The sequence below is a fragment of the Folsomia candida genome, unplaced genomic scaffold (genome assembly GCF_002217175.1).
Source record: "Folsomia candida strain VU population unplaced genomic scaffold, ASM221717v1 Fcan01_Sc010, whole genome shotgun sequence".
Lineage (NCBI taxonomy): Eukaryota > Metazoa > Arthropoda > Collembola > Entomobryomorpha > Isotomidae > Folsomia > Folsomia candida.
The window spans coordinates 927851-943774 of NW_019091202.1; the positions used below are offsets into that span (position 1 = coordinate 927851).

General features: G+C 38.4%; 2 long non-coding RNA genes across 2 annotated transcripts; one reads left to right on the plus strand and one right to left on the minus strand.

The window, feature by feature from the left end:
- Positions 1-406: 406 nt before the first annotated feature.
- LOC118436777 lies at positions 407-1630 on the minus strand. Its single transcript, XR_004835698.1, has 5 exons — positions 1518-1630; positions 1130-1406; positions 909-975; positions 736-774; positions 407-674 (listed from the first exon to the last, which is right to left on the minus strand). It is a non-coding gene; the product is annotated as an uncharacterized LOC118436777 (long non-coding RNA).
- Positions 1631-3610: 1980 nt separating this feature from the next.
- On the plus strand, positions 3611-8599 carry LOC110854651. The gene is made up of 3 exons (XR_002548340.2): positions 3611-3698; positions 3791-3889; positions 4178-8599. It is a non-coding gene; the product is annotated as an uncharacterized LOC110854651 (long non-coding RNA).
- The last annotated feature ends 7325 nt before the right edge of the window (positions 8600-15924 follow it).

Below are 15924 nucleotides of genomic sequence, written 5' to 3' on the forward strand. Positions count from 1 at the left end.
TATAACACTCGGGCTGATTTTTTTTTCATGTCGTTGCTATTGCTGTTAAAAAATGTGAAATGCGAGCAAACAAACTAAGGAAACAAACACCAAAGGATGGAGGATTTCCAGAAGGGGGGCAAACACGTCTTTGATGTCGGTCAAGCCACCCTGAGCGAAGGTTCATCCCATTGTCCCGGCACAATGCCGGGACAATGAAATTGGGCCCTTGCAGGGTCAAAATTCATATATGTGGCTGTAGTCACCTGTCTCTGACTTAATTGACAATACCTAATAAAATAATAAAATTTTGAAGTGTTAAGAAATAATTTTTTAAACATTAACTACTATTCTTCTAAAAACTGTTTTTTTTCGAATTAAAAAAGTTTTTTTTTTAATCCGAACCTTATACTTTTTTAAACACGTGTCAATCGATCATAAATGTAATTAGTATGAAATTTGCAAATGGAACTACCTGCCAATGCGCAGGATTGGTGGAGATATCTGCATTCAAAGCAAAAAAAATACGCAGGAAATTTGGAAAATGAAAAATATGCCAGCCTTTTGGTTCGCTTTCTCCTCTTTGGATGCAAATATTGCGTGACGTGGTTTAAATCTTGAGAAATCCTCGTTTCAGCCCACTCCGCATAGCTCATTGAGGACGCCTTGTCATCGGTAAAGGACTTTACAGCCACCTAAATGTTACTGAGGAATGAGTATTCGGTCCATTTGAAAACTAATTTAATCAATTCATACCTGATACAGCTCAGCACACCGGAGAAGTAAATGCGGTTTCTGTCCCCAAAGAAAAGTGGGAGTAAGTCGCAAGTGAAATAAATGAAAAAAAAACAATAAACTGCACCCTGGACAAGTTTTAAGTACATAGCTCATTTCATAATTTAACCCAACCGTCTTACTTATTTACATACTTGTACATTTTGCCGTAACAACCAACATGTTGAACAGGTGGACCAGAATGACCGGATACAAGCTGACCTGCAGAACATTCGTAATTTATGTATATAATCTACATATTCATACTAATATTCAAGTCGGTCTAAAATAAAAAAATAAAATAAAATAATCCTTTAAAGTCAACAGATATCAGTTAAAAGCAAACTGGTTTCCAATCTATGACTGTCCTTCTCACCATATAACTCTGGTGATGAGTCGGATCTTCTCACAGAGAACGGACTCTGCGAGGGCTCCCCTTTCTGGCATTGCCAGACCGTCTGGCCGGGCTCACCCTACCATGAGAGGAGCACCCACCCCGTACTAACACCGAGCCGAGTAGGATTAGCAAATAGCTTCCCGGACAGAGAGGAATCGAACGTGTGACTGCGTGGTGACAGTTCCGCCCCCGAACCCCTAAGCCAAAGGGCTATTGCATTTTGAGTCTGAGTATTTTGGAAAAATTGTGTTACAACCTGTAACAAATGAGGACACCCAGATGAATGTCTCCATTTATTTATTTATCAACCTTGCAAAAAATTTTGCACGAATAAGTCAACACAAAATACTTAAACTCACTGACTTACATTCGAACTCCAATTATCGTCTGATGCAGACATTCCAAGTTTTGTACTAATTTTATTCACCGGAGGATTACATTGTGAAAAAGATGACCTAGCAAAAGTCAGTATGTAACATGTGTATTTACTGGTGAAAGATGCGTATCGATTTTTCTCGCACATTTCCGTCCCCACTTCGTGAAAGTAGTTGGGTATGCGTACCCACTTTCTCCCACAAAAACATACGTTCGTACATATGTACATACTAACGCAACTCGTACGGATGGAACACAACGAGATGAGATAAGATGGTTTTCATACACTGCACAAAATCTGGTTGGATTCATCCCAGTTAAATTTGATTCATTTGACTTATTTACCATCAGTGGCGCAATTAGCATATACCGTAAAACCTCATTTTATGTATAGCCCTATTCTAATCATAGCCGGTCTCCAAATACAGCCGGGTCTAGGGACCAAGATTTCAAAATTTTAGCCGGGTCTCTAATTATAGCCGGGTCCTTAATTATGGCCCGGCATGTCCGCTGTGTCCCCGTTCATAGCCCATTCAAGATAAACGTTGCACCTTATGCTAATCAACGAATAAGTTGAAATACTAATTTTTACTTATCAATTTCAAATTAATAATCGATATAATCATGACAGAAAATTTTAAAAAACCCTGCAAAACCTCGTTTAAAGATGTAGATTTAAAGTGAATGGGTTATGATGGCATAAATATGAAAGCTTAAATTTAGTCAGAATGATCTTGTAAAATTTGAAATTTTGGGTGGAACACAATTTAGCCGGGTCTCTAATTGTAGCCGAGTCCGAGACCCCTAGTTTTGGATTTTAGCCCCGGCTATAAATAGAGTATTTACAGTAGGCAAAAACTAGGGGCCCGCGACTTCAGGAGCCCCCAAGGCTGCTAACCATACATAATTTACAAATTTAAAAAATTTTATTAGTTAAAGAAACTCCTAATCGATGAATTTAATTGGTCTTAAACGTCCACATTGTAAGTTTTATTGTGTATGTTTGAAATTTAAAATCAAACGGTTGTCAAATACCTACATACACACGTAGATAAGTATGCAGATTTTTGACAAAAAGACATAAACACACAAAACTTTTTTCGTCATTTGCTTAGGGGCCCCCAAAATATAGTTGCGCCACTGCTTACCATAAATACTCTGTTAATAGCCGGGGCTTGAGCTCAAGTTTGAAAAATTTAATACATAAGGTAATCTCTGATTACCTTATGCCTGTTCTTACATGTTTCAATTGATTCATCACCTGAAAAAAAATTAGTCGGGTCTCCAATTATACCCGGTTTGCAATTGTAGCCGGATCTGTCCTGTCTTTAGACCCGGCTATAAATAAAGTATTTACGGTAGTATTATAGTCAATGGTCATGAACATTTGAATGGAAGTGACTGAAAGATTCCTTCGTATCAAGTTGAAGGGTTTTACATTCCTCGCATTTTTCAATGAATAAACTTGAGAAAATGTGAAAATTGTAAATTTTTAAAATTTCTTATGCAATTTTTCTACAAATCACGGTATTTTTTAAAAGTAACGTGTACATATGCTGTATCTTTAGGCAGTTAGTCGATTTGTCTCAAAATTATTTGTAGTGTAGTAAAGCAGTCGTAAGAAAATCTTACCATTCAGTAACAAAGTATGTATGTGCACTACTAAACGAAATCACAACCAGTGTGGTGAGGAAAAAATACTGTGCAAATACATTCTAAGAAATTCTATCACCGGCCGGTGGCTATACATTTGTGGCTCTACCGGAATGGTGATCATTTGCCACCGCTCGGTGTCACCTTGGAAATAACCTACCACCAACCCAGTGGTACTCGGAATTACCACACGGAAGAAAACCACCACCCTCCCGACCACCAGACCCGGTTGAGTCACCGGATTTCGTGGAGTGCATCTAAATATGAATATATGCACGAAAGTGAGAAGTCAATACATATTTATGTAAATATGTACATACTACTGTCCGAATGTACATATCTTGTGCACACCTGTGTTTGTGACGATTATGTATGGCAATGTATGTTTGGTGATAAACAAGAATAGATAAGATAACGTGGAATAACCAGGCCAGAAGGATTGAGTCGATAGTGGAGGCTACATTTGTAATGCACTCATGTGACTGAGGATGAGTAACACTAAAATAAGCTCGGTGTGCAAGTAAGGATCATGAATTGGTTTCTAGAATTTTCTAAAGTTGGAAGTAGCTTGATTTAAAATACTAATTTCGTTTGAACCTTGTCGCAATGCAGAAAAGAACTTGGTGAGTGGATCAGGTCGTATGACCCGATTATAAATATGCAGGTTGACCCGCACTTCACGATTTAGTCAAGTTAACAAATTTTCTACAGGTAACAGCCTTTAATATACTAACATATGTACAAATTATATGTATGTACATATGCATGCATTGGTTGAGTAACTTACAATGCGATGACGCCAGCGGTCTCGCTCGGATTTTGACAAAACCACGATAATTATGTAGCCTTAGACAAATAATTAAACAAGCCTTTCGGGATTTTTCATAGTGCGAAGTTTCGTCGAAATCGGAGCGAGACCCCTGGCGTCATCGCATTGTTAATATAAGTTGATTATGTATCTAATACATATGTATCTATCTTATTTTTCGCTTCGTTTAGCAAAAATAGGCCGAAATCGGTTGGATGGAAAAACTCGATATGCAAAAAATATAGCTGCACAGCACGATTCAGACACGATGGCGGTTGACCCATCCATCATTACCAACCAAAATACTCCGTTGACTGACGACGAGATCGCTAAAATTCCACGTAAATTATTCTAACTTACATACATACATAAGTTTTGATATTTCACTCCTTCTGGCAATGTCTAAATTCTACACAGCTTTACTTAAAATGCACACGTCAGGCATGCTTTTCTCTGATCTTATTAAAGGCATAACTAAAAAAATGAAGTATATAAACACAAACAACTGTAAATCCAACACTTGAGAACCTCTACGGATTTTATGGATTTAAGGGGATAATTGGCAAAACCGCGCTTTTTCTATAACCGGAAAGCGGAGATGTGAAAACTATAAAGTCTCCTATTTAAAGGTAAAAAAGGACGTTTTTGCCAATGCCAACCAAAAACCTTTGCAGCAAAGGCTTTGCTATTCCGCAAATTTCTCAAATACCACACTATGGTTGGTTTTGTTCTAATAAGAGGCTTGTTTTAGTAGAGGTAATAGCGTTCATGAAAATCTCCAGTTCATCCATTTTTATTTACTTATGTAACTTTCATTAAATTTCGATATTGGAAAATTAAATTACTTTGCAACTAAATACTACATATGGTCTGACCATTTAAATAAGAGACTTTTTACATGCAATGCTTATGGCGGGCCCTCCTTTATTTAAACCATAACTGTTGTTAGTGTTTAGTTAAATACTTGATGTTTCAGGCTTAGTTTTAAGAAGGTTCACGATCAACAGTCTGAGATATGTTTTTGTAGAGCACAGTTATTTTCTATATAGAGTAGCAATAATGTAAACCGGAATTTCGAAAGACAGAAAAAAAATTGATGTTGATAACATTTACACCCTTTGTAGAGGTGATTTTTGTGAGTTCAACGGTACCAATAATTTGGTTCAACTCCGCCCCCTGACCGAGGGGGAGGGGCAGAAAGTCGCAAAAACTGCGAGATCGTCGAAACTGCGAAATCGAGCGTTTTTTGAAATTCGAAAAACAAAATTTCAAAAAAACTACTTGGAAAAATTTTGGATGAAAATTTTAAGTCTCAGAACACCCCATAAATGGGGTATCGTTGGAAAGGTCTCGGCACGTGGATTCAGAATATATATGCTTTATGGGGTCTGGGACCACCCCTGATTTTCTAGGGGCCCATGAACATTTTTGGTTTCCTCGCATGCAGACGTTAACACAGAAGCAGATTGAGAGCTAACATACCAAAATACCGACGAAAACTCAATGGAAAATTTTTCAATGCGAAAAATTCACAAATCTCCTGGTAGTTACCGAAGTTTTGCCTCTGAAATTCAATATTTTAAGAATTTTGCCATCAGTGTTCCATAAGTTTTGATAAAAATTAATAAAAATCTCAATCCCAAATCTGTAACTAATGGAAATTTACGAATTTTTCCCATTGAAAAATATTCCATGGTAACCTGACATTTAAACCACCCTGTAACGACATAAATACTTTACGGTAATTCTAGTAATTTTTATGGATCCGTCTACCATACCAGGAGTAACAAAGAGACGAAAAAATAGCAGGAGTTTCAACCCAACCCGAAATCCCTCTTGATCTTGCTTGTTGTATATTATTTCATATTGGCTGCGCCGTATTATTTTTCATTCTTGTAATACATCTAATATCAAATATTTTTGGGCCGAATATGGATCGTTCGGATAATTCATATACAACAACTCAAATGCCCACATCCTTATGCAAAGTGAATCCATCCCTGCAGTTTGATGACGCTAATTCTCTCGTAAACGCAACCGAACTTCTTCCAAATTGGAAGAACTCGGTGCTCGATCTATGTCACGATTCCGAAACGATTTTAATCATAACGGAGCCCTTAGTGCTACATGACGAACAAGAAATCCGTTGTCACGAGCGGGTAATTGGACTGACGATTTTTGTCACGTTGACAAATCTAGAGATGCAAGCGTTCCTTGACAAGTTTTGTCAAATTATACAAATTTCATTTGTTGGAGGGGCCGTTTGTCACGTATCAAAGGATTCCAGTATTCAGAGAAAAATTATATTTGCGCAGAATGTGCAAGCCATAAGTTTAGAGAATTTGGAAAACTGTTCAAACTTTTATGCACGATTAGGATATTACTTGAAAGCTCCGAGATTAACTAGGGTTAGTTTTAAATGCACATCCTTCAAAAAGGATGATTTGGAAAGTTTGAAAATTTTTTTTCTACGACAGCGTAATGTTACAAGGGTTAAATGTTCCGATGAAAATGGGTGTATCGATCTTAATTTGTCAGAAATGAGCTTACAATCCCAAATTGTCTCGTGTATTGACAGTATTTAGTTGTACATATAGTTTACTTAATTATTGAGAAATTTATTATTATATACTAGGTGGCCCACTGAAACTGTAAGTGAAATGAAACCCTGTGACTTTAACAGTTTTTATTTTACGAATTTCTAGTTAATTTTAACTGAAAGCCAGTTAATTTCTGAGTAGAAAACAATTTTTAGTTTTCGAAATTTCCTCCCTCGGCGTTAACGCAGCGCTACAGAAACCGCCTGCAGTCCTCTGCTGAAGCACGCACTAATTCCAGGGCATAGTGTTCCATTCCGTGGTCAAAAAATTTTTTCGGATCCCTAGACTTCTATGAGACTTAGAACACACGTTTGCCCCTAACTTTGACCATTTTTCATAATCTGGAGATTCAAATCCTGAAAGTAGAATTACCATTTCCAAGTGGATGTAAAGTTCGGAATTTTGTTTTTTACACACGCTTGGGTCATTTTTTGCACTATAAGCTCTTGCTGAGTCGTACTCCAAGGTCCAGTCGACTTCAATGAATTGGATCTCACTTAGGGGATATGGCACGGACTCGAAAACGTATTTTAAGAAATTTGATCCCCCCACCTTCCCCCCAGTTTCAACAAAATGTAGAGGAATTACCCCAATTTGCCCCCACCTACCAAAATCATGACAAAACCTGGATAATGTGGCTTTCTGACCTATTGTCCATATTGGGGGATGTCTCTGACAGATTTGGCGTAGATTAGGCCAACTCGCTTGTTAAAAGATTTTTCCGATGTTATAATCTCCTCATCTGTAAATAGAATCCTCTTCAGTTTTTCTGAGCGTACCGCTTGAAGTTACTCCTGGGTTTCTTTAATCTGGTCTTCCTTTGGGGAATGATCCGCCTGTGGCAAGTACCACATTTCAAAGGCCTAAGTCTAAGGTTCAATTTGAGGGCTCATTGGATAATCTGCTTCTATTCTGTCACCTGTGAGGTTGGTTTCCGTTGGAATTTCTTGAATTTCTTCGGATTCCAACTTCCAGCGCCTTCATGATGGGTGTGGTCTTTGTACGATTTCAAAAAATCTTTCTTCGACTGTTCTTAGTCGACCCGGTCCCCATGAACCTTATTATAGTCCGTCGGACAAAATTATAGTGCACGTTCGATTTCTGCCACACTTTTAAAATTCGCCATTTTTCTCCCCATTTTTGTAGTGAAAAATTTTCGCCGCCCGCTTCCAATCAATATTTTCCATTCTAATTTGCTTTGCAAGTAGTAAAAAACTGATTCGTGGTTCTTATGCAAAATCGCACGGGGAATCCAATTCAGTCATCAGAATTTCATTATCTCTAGCCGTTTCGAAGAAAACAGCTACTTACAGCTACAGTGGGCCCAGTAAGTATTTATAGCAATTAAGTAGGTGCATAATGTTAAATAAACATTGTACATATGTTTATAAATTGTTTTTAACATGTGTTAATATGTATGTATTTACATATTTATCTACTTGTAATACGAGGCACTTCATTACACGACATTATAGTTTCACGACTAAAGCAGTTAAGCAATTATGTAATTCATTAATTACTTACTTTTTGTAGATTATTTACATTGGCGAAAAATGCATATCTACGTTCATACTTATTACAATTGTGCAAACTGCGCACATAACTAGTCAAGTCATAAATAGTTGTGTTAATGCATGATAGTATGCTGACTTGACGATGCTTATCGGAGAATGAAATTAGATAACAGTTGCCACGGAAGATAATTTTGATCGGGGGGACATATTATATTATATCGAGATCCTCTTTGGCTTCCAACCGTGCACGACGTGTCTCTCTCTCGCTCTGCAACTGGATTCTCTCTCTTCCATCTGGGTCGCGGGTGTGCCAGGGCAAGTGAAGTGTGTCCCAGGCTTTTCGCCCTGTGAGCCTCGTCCACTCACACCCCCCAACTGCGTGCCTGGTGACACCCCCTGCCACACCCGTCCCAGCAACGACAAGCCGAGCCATCAGGCGAAGATGGATTCGCCGGACCAAGTGCACGGGAGGATCTACGCCATGGAGGACTCCCCCCAGGTAGGTCATTGTTTGGTATATCGGGGTGGTGACCGTGGGGGCGGTTGGTAGAAGAGTGGGGACGGGGTCGTGCATGGCGGTGGGCAGTGTAGTCGGGCCTACGGGGGTCCCATGGCCCGGTTGTGCTGTGAGGGGTGAAGGGGCAAGTGGGTAGTGTCGCTCGGCCCTGGTCACACTGTGTGACCGTGAAGGGGACACGTAGCCCGTGCCCGTGAGGGCGCTAAGGTATTTCGTGGTCCGTGGACGCCCCGCCCAACAACCTTCACTCACCTCGCTTCCGCCGTCACGACGCCGTCCTCATTTGGATATCAGCAGTTCCTCGCGGAATCTGCCTATGATCCCTATCACTCATTTGTCCTGCCTGGGTGATGTAGTCAGAGCCGAATGGACCTCTGGGCCACATTCCCAGAGGTGATAGTGGTTTTCCTGGCTCTACACCATAGCCAGGTTTTCCCACTATTCCTCTGACTACTTTACTTTATTTACATTTACATATCTAGCTCTGTAATTTCTATTGATGAGGACTCATGGCCATATCAAATGCTAATAAATAAATTGAATTGAATATTATATTATATCAGAAGCTCACACGAAGTGTTTGTTAATATTTTGCTTGCCTATTTTCATGCTTAAAAATATTTTCAGAAAAAGTCCAGCTTCTAACTTTAAACAATTGTGCAAATGTTTTTTGCAAACACAATTTGAAGATTATCTACAAAAGATAAAAGTTTCATTCAAATTTGTGAAAATTATGAAATTGGAAATGCATTGTAATTGTTAGGAAATGCATTGTATGTATATTTTAATAGCATTAACGTATAAATTTTATCAATTATAGTTGAAATTGGAGGATAAAGCAATATTATTACCGTATTGCCGGATAATTTTGTAACCATTTTGTATTTAGGTGGCCGTAAAAGATGGATGTTTTGTACTTCAGTTAAACGAGACCACAGGGACAAATGCATTTCATATCGCCAAGGCAAAATTTAGATAATGGGGACATAACCCCTTATGTCCTACACCCTTCCGCGATCACTGATAAACAATGCAGAGTATTAAGTTGATCATTACAATATTTGTGGGTAAACGCATAACTTATGCCAAGCGATGCTTCACTGCAATTTAGGTAGATACATGGTACCATAATTATCCGACGGGATAAAACTTCAAGTCGTTTTCGAAGGGGGCAAGGCGTGTAAAAAATTGTATATTGCTCGAAATACTGTCCAACCAAGGGGAAACCCGAAGTCAGGGGCAAGTTAGTACTGCCTGTTCTGTTTTGCCTTAACAAGTAGCAAACTTCATCCCGGATTACCCACCTAACTTTCGTTGCTCATGAAAATATGATAAGTAAAGGATTCACCGAAAATCTTGTGGTCCGACGAAAAAGTGCACAACGGTCCCTAAATATGTATCACAGATACGAGGTACGGTACCCCCAGTTTTTGGGGTATTGGGGTTTTGCGGGTATTGGTGGGTTCTGGGGTAGCCAAAATGCGCAATACCCACGGGTAGTTGGGGGGTTTCAAATTTAATACAGTCTGGTAATAGGGCTTTAATAACAATTCTACAAAGTAACTAGTTTTTAAAACCAAATTAACACGCTGCTTAGTTGCGAAATATGAAAACTTTAGGGGGCTGGTCAGATAATTATTATACACCATGTACATATTAATACACGTACACATTAAAGTGCATACATACAGGTGCATGTACCACCATAACCTTCAGCTACTGGTTCATTATGCACTCTGGATTTGAGTTCAATTGCCACTCAATGACGAGCAGTGGCATAAGTACATAAATTCATTCGCTACAAAATCTTTTATATTTCTAAATTACAATGTCTCAGCACCACCACGAGGAGAAATCCTACACGAATTCGTTTAACATTTCGAAATCGGAAACGTTCAAATCCGTCGTGACTACCGGCCCCCCGGGGGCTTATAATGTGTAAGAGGAAATTTCCAAACTCGGCTTGACATAAATCGAATCTAATAAAATATATGTATGTGTAATCTACCTATGTATAGAACAACGAGCATCCCACGTATAAAGCAGGAAACATGCAACTTGTCACCGCCGATTGTCCCAGTTGTCGTTACATAACCGGAAATATCCAAGGGAAGCCAATTGGCCCAGACTTACAGTGACGTTCGTGTAACAAGGTTGAAGCAATTGTTTTTTTACCTTAGTAAAGTGGGAATATCCGGTCGGAAAATATCCGTTCGGTCGGACCGGATCTGTTTTTCTACCCATCCGTTTACTATAGCATGGATGTCATCCGAGCTTACGGATTGTATGGTTTCGGATTGGTTTGTCCGAATCGGAACCATTCTATAGCAAACGACCGGACTGATCGGATGCATTTTATTTTCAACGACCGGATAGTCGCACCATTTGATCGATCCGATTCGACCGGATAATCCGGTCGGGTCGGACCGGATATGACCAGTTTACGCAGTGTCTGGCTGATAGATTTCTTCATATAACAGCACAACCGGAATATCCACATCAATGTCCATCCCAATCATTACCTGTTTCTTCGTTGCACTCTTGATCATTCTGGGTTTACTAAGCGTGATAATTTTGGCCTTTTCCGGGGTATTAAGCCCGGAACCGAAACCCACACTTGCCCCGAATTTCGGACCTAACCACTCGACCGAACCATTTACTACCACTTTCCTACCCTTGATAAATTCCACTACCTTACAAGGTGAGATAAGCACTCGACATCCTGATAAGCCAAATACCACGGTAAAAATAACATGCCTCCACGACCTCAAGTTGATCAGAAATAAAACCACCGCCCTATCGATAAGTTCTCTGTATTCAAAGCCGGATGACTGGGACTGGGATGATGCCCCTAATTTAGGAAATCGAGGGTCGAAAATTGATTTGCAAATTTTATCCAAAGGCTTGGACGAGGTCTTAAATTTGAACAAGATTTTAGATTGGCTGCGAAATCGGGTGGAAAATGTGACCTTGGATGGAAGAGATTTAGCGACTTGTCCAAATTCTAGGAACGAAACGATTACTCCCATCATCCTACCGGAAGTTATTAAACTCGAGATTTTTAACGTTACCGGTTGCCTGATTAATAAGGTCTTGAGGTATTGGCAGGTCCCCGAGGTGCTGGATGTATTTGTTTATTGTACGGATAAGAAGGACGAGTACGGGAAAAACTTAATGCGGTTGCTTAATCCTAAAACAAGGCAACTGAATAATTATACGGTCCATCCGAAACATTGTCATGAAATAAATATTTAAACTAACTAGAAAATTAAGATTTATTAGGAAATTAGTGCGAACAAGACATGTTTTTAAAATAAATTGTGACTTTCCTATCGGTAATCTGGATAATTGTAGCATCCTGTCAATACTAATAAATTAATCTTTACGCATCTAAAAAAGTCTAAATATTATTTCACAGAGGGGATCCATCTTTTCCTAGATTTTGACAAGGTCAATTTAGGTTTGGCAACACCCTCGACACGTATACCTGAAAATTTACCACAAAATCCCATGACCACGATGGAACAGATGTAGATAAATACGTAGTATACATAATATGTAAGGTCAAATACCACCAGTATAATTGAGATAAGCAAACTGTTGCATAACTACATATTATGTATGTACGCTTATCTAGTTGTGCAGATACTAGATGGGTTTTAGTGGCCTCTTGTGTCCACGTAGCTTGCCATTAAATACAAGAATGCAAGCATTACATTATACATTAAATACAAATACAAGATTGTCTATGTTCATTCACACCTTCACCAAGAATCATTTTTGTTTAATATTGATATTTAAAATTCTTGCAGGATTTTGCGCACCTCATGATACGGTTTTAATAGTTGTGAGTTTCGGGTAGAAAATTCCCACGTGATGCGGGGAAAGTCGGGGTTTTAAAATTTGGGATGAGCTACCATAACACATTTTATGAATTAATTAAATTTTAAAATCGAATTAATATGTAAGTTGCCTTGGCAGGGGAGGCTTAACTAAGGAGGGGAGCTTGCGAGGTTGATAATAACAGATCTTGATGCCCTTTGGATATGTGGTAGGGTCCCGCGAATGTACTAAAACCCTGAAGCGGTTTGACTCCATGGTCACATTTACGCCCGCCACATCCACTCAAAAATGCCCAAAAAACGCTGTCACTCCAGTTTTCACTCACTCAAATCCACGCCAAAAATCCAATTTTACTCGGATTTTGAAAATTCTTTGACCATTACACTCCCAGATAGTTGCTTTCTTCAATCCAATCTCAAACTCAATTTTTTGAAATTTTTAGTATTTTTAGAATTTAAAATTCTGAATGAGCATTGTTGTAGTAATCAACAACGCAAATTATGCCTGCGAAATAATAATCAGCAAAATTGAGTTTGAGATTGGATTGAAGAAAGCAACTATCTGGGAGTGTAATGGTCAAAGAATTTTCAAAATCCGAGTAAAATTGGATTTTTGGCGTGGATTTGAGTGAGTGAAAACTGGAGTGACAGCGTTTTTTGGGCATTTTTGAGTGGATGTGGCGGGCGTAAATGTGACCATGGAGTCAAACCACTTCAGGGTTTTAGTACATTCGCGGGACCCTATCACATATCCAAAGGGCATCAAGATCTGTTATTATCAACCTCGCAAGCTCCCCTCCTAAGTATTAGATACAGTTTCAGATATGGATGTAACCTTACATAAATCCTATTTTCATGTAGATCAAATTAACTAAAGAATGCTACAGTCGAATTGGACTGATTTTTTGGGACTTTGTATAAATTGCGTTATTTTGATCATGTTTAAATGAAACTTTGTACATATGAGCATATAGCAATACTTGGCCAGTGGCTAATAAAAGTATGGGCCCAAGGACCACTGTGGCAAAAATTAGGAGCATTTACCAAAATTATCTCTTCATTTTCAGACAAAGACTACCTACATAAGTAGTAGTAAAAGTCACTTAATAAACGACTTTTTTACATGCAAAATTTAAGACGAGCAGTCTCTATTTAAAACATCAAACTTTTGGAGTATGGATAGCGAAAAAAATTGTCACAATTGGAGTAAAGTTTAAATTTCGATTGCAATTTTTGTTTGTCGTCCATTGGAGAAGGTGTGGCGGGAGCAAATGGGGACCTAAAGGAAACCCACTTGTTCATTTCTTTTCCACGCATAAAAATCTATGGGAGCCTCGGAAGTTCTGAATTATTTCTTGAAGAATATGTAGAAATATTACGCAATAAAATTATCTTCACGCTTACAAAGTGGGAGATTATGTGGATTGCTGGCGAACGCGTGATATCCAAGGAATGTTGCAATGAAAACCCGAGATAAAATTATTTTTCGTGTTTGGGTGGAATAAAAGCAACAAAAAGCTTTCATGTGCAAGTCTGATAAGGCGGACAGATCAATTTTGATGGTCAATATCTCTAAATGTATGTAACCTCGGCTTAGATAAAAGAATTGAGATTGCTAGCCTTAACGGTTATAAAAATTATTATGTTTGCTTTGACGTAGTATTGTGACGTATTTGTTCATGAAGCGTTCATGAACGATTACTGATTATGTCTAAAATATATTGGAAATATTTTATGGAAATATTTCGTAGATATACATTTTTGTAATTCCTTCAAGTCATTATAAACAAAATGTGCTTAGAATTTTGTACGGAGACGCTTTGTCACCGAAGAAAAATAAGTAAAAAAAAATTGGGTGCCACCCACACGTGATGTCGTTCTTTAGAATAATTTTGATTATCTGAATCAAAAATATTATCACACGGTGGTATCGTATTTTTGAATAACGACGTCACGTGTGTCCTTAATAATTACCCATGAATAGAGCACTACAATACAACCGTGGCTGAAGATTTATCCCCAAATTATTTAGTGTTTTTTTTGGGTGAGAACGGTTTAAAGTTAGTCTGGTTGCAATGGAAAAAATTCTCATGCCTGCGCATTGTAAATTATTCAATTGGGACTTGTTCCTATTTAATTAGCATCAATTTATACAAAAGTAAATTAACAGACAGACGGACACGAGGAAGTAAATACATGTGACGCAGGGCGGACTGATACAAAAAATTTGACTTTTGTTGCCTTAGAAATCAAAATTAAACACAATTTTGACCTAAAATATCTAATCAATTCAAAAAAGAATGAAAGCAAAAAGTGAAATCATGTCAGGGTTTCGCAATACATAAGAGGCGTATTATGGGAAATGTTCCATTCTACGTTGCATCGATTTCTTGGAATTAAATATAAAAACTTGCAAGTAGAGTTCCGGGTGCAACCGTCAATTCAGCATAGCTATTTTTGAATTATATTCAACCACCCCCCTTTTTAAAAATTGAGAAAAGAAACTGGGAAAAATGAGAAATCCAATGCACACTCGGTACAACAAGAATTAGACCCCAACTTGCATTTGCAATTCTAATTTGCCCATGAATGCGGACATTTTGATGCATCAAAAGTTTCAAAATTCGAAAATTGGCGGTTTTTTGACTTACACATAAATCGTTAAAAAAGTCATGGTCCTACCCATTTCGAGTCTGCCAACCTGATGCCAGAATTTTCTCCATTTGAAGAGCTAACTTTTCAGCTTTTGTTGCCTGGAAATGCGTCGGACCATGAGATTTTTGGGGTCAAAGTTTCTGTGGGGGCCATCTTATATCGCAAGAGCCGTAACAAACTCTGGCCACTAATGAGTGCAGAGAGAGAGAAACAGAGTGAGAAAATGGATCGCGCATACGACCCGTACGCACGATGGTGGTGGATACCCACCGCCAACCACTTTTCTCACTTTATTTCTCACAAAATGGTTTTTATCATAAAGCACGTTTTTGTCTCTTTTTTACACCTGGATTTGGCCGTCGACTTTCGCCAGCTGTTTTGTCCAGCCGTTAGACATTATATCCCATAGTGCACACATATGTAATTTCCTCATGTATGTACATATGTACATCACGCCCGAACTATTCATGAATCATGAACATATGCATGTACGCATTAAGCAGCAACAACATGTTTGTCGTTTGAGGAGTAGAATCATACTAATGGGATGCCTCATTGTACATAAATTAATCAATCAATCAAAATATTGCACGAGCATTCAGATTAGCATTATACATATCGTGTGAGGGTTATCAACACACTCTTATGTACATGAACCAAGTTTATATTGCTCTGCCATTACTTAAGAACATGCTTGTTGTTGTGACCCCGCTCCAGAATGAATGAAAGTTTTATCTTGGGCGTTGCCCAGTGATTGAACCTGGGATGTTATGAAAGCACATAATTTCCCACGTTCACAAATAAAATTTT